At 37.5% G+C, this 1,825-nt stretch overlaps 1 long non-coding RNA gene across 1 annotated transcript; it reads right to left on the bottom strand.

The window, feature by feature from the left end:
* Positions 1–689: 689 nt before the first annotated feature.
* LOC112467592 lies at positions 690–1,745 on the bottom strand. Its single transcript, XR_003042280.1, has 2 exons — positions 1,596–1,745; positions 690–800 (listed from the first exon to the last, which is right to left on the bottom strand). It is a non-coding gene; the product is annotated as an uncharacterized LOC112467592 (long non-coding RNA).
* Positions 1,746–1,825: the final 80 nt, after the last annotated feature.

Here is a 1,825-nt window from a genome sequence, read left to right as displayed (position 1 = left end):
AGGGCTGCATTCAAAAACTATATTCGAGTGCACACCGCATCGCTTTATCTTGTTACTAAAAATTGAACAAGGATAGGGACCGTATTCTCGAGCCTGCCCTAATGATTTTCGTGTGCGACTTTCTATTTGAAAAACATTGAATTTCGCATGCGAGTTTGAAAACGATTCGAGAATAAGGCTCCAGAACGACGCTGGTGTGTATTCGAATGATTTAGTTTACACCGATCTCTTGATACGCGTATCAAACCAATAATCAAACTAATTTACTAGTTATTTACTATTTAATACGCGTATCAAGTGATCAATATAAACTAGGCCAGAGTGAAGTTTCCGAATATAGTCTGAAAGGCTCTCTACCCTATAAGGGTATTCCACGCTTTTAAACACTTTACCCGCCATCGTCGCCGATTTCATATGTTGCCGTATTGTCTTCGAGTTTTCCTACATTTTTATATTATTTCCATTCAGACTTCGCTACGCTAACAGTGTTCCAGACTTTGTATAACAAACAGTGGCAAATACTGGCCGTATTGTCCTCGGTTAGAGGCAGGAGCCAACGAAACCACCGTTTCATACTGAGAGAAATCGCGAAAGTACAAATGGTAAGTACTGTCTTTTCAATATATATATATTTCACATAATTTCACATAATTACAATGTTGCTATTTTTATTTTATTTTAGATGGATCTAGATGATGACAACGATTTCGCTGATTTCGGGTTAGAATTATCGGGATCAGCCACCGATATCGCTGCCGGTCCCGTCGCCGCCCGTCCCGTCGTCGCCGGACCTGTCGCCGCTGATCCCGTCGTCGCCGATCATTTCGATGCCGAAGATGATAGACAAGGTAATATTAATATTATATATATATTTAACAGAAAGTAATGATATATTCCGCCAATAAGTTGATTGCGATTGCGAAAAATATTACCCCAGCCAGAGTTTGAACCTGGAACCTCCCGCTATCCGTGCAGGCGTCGTCTCAATTCGACCACTGAGGCATGTGGTAACATTTATCGCAATAACAATGCATCTTAATCAAACCATCTTAATCAAAACAAACCATCTTAATCGAAATTAATAAATATCTTCTGTTATATATAAAAAATTTAATTCATATTATATGTATTTAATTCATAAAATTTCTTATACAATTTTATTATTTTACAGTTCGCAGACCAAGAGGCAGAGCCGCGGGGATACGACGCCAAGAAGAAAGATTCATGGCCTTCTTATATAAATTGTCATCACCCAATTACCATTGGGGTAGACGAGGCAGAGGCAGACGTTGAGAGCAACAGGATTTAATCTTTGTCTCTATATAATCTCTATATATAATAATGTCTCTATATAATCTATATATATATATATATATATATATATTATCAAATCCTCTTGATTCAAAACGATCTTGATTACTTTTATTAATTTGTATGTAGCTGTTTTGAGACAAATTAGTTGTTTCGACACTCTCAGGTTGTACAGGTAATTTATCCTCGAGAAAGTCGAATAGGGATATTTTTCCGCTGCTTGGTTTACTGTCCTCGGTTTTCTTTTCCCGTTTGCCACGCGACTCTCGTGGTTCCAATAATACCAGCTTTAAATGGCAATCCTTGACCTATATCTCCCAAAATTAAGTCACCATCTAATTCTCTTTCATCAACAGCTACGTCTAAAAATAAAATAATGTATTAATATGATATTATGGCTACGGTCAACGTGACACTACAAATGCTTCGAAGCATTCCTCTTCTCTTTTCTTTCAATGAAGAAAGAAGGAGAAGAAGAACGCTCCAGAGCATTTGTATCACGTTGACCGTAGCC

The sequence above is a fragment of the Temnothorax curvispinosus genome, unplaced genomic scaffold (assembly GCF_003070985.1).
Source record: "Temnothorax curvispinosus isolate PA1 unplaced genomic scaffold, ASM307098v1 QBEX01017623.1, whole genome shotgun sequence".
NCBI classification, from domain to species: Eukaryota; Metazoa; Arthropoda; class Insecta; order Hymenoptera; family Formicidae; genus Temnothorax; species Temnothorax curvispinosus.
Note: the sequence above shows the minus strand (reverse complement) of the source record. Positions and strands in the feature narration are given on the sequence as shown.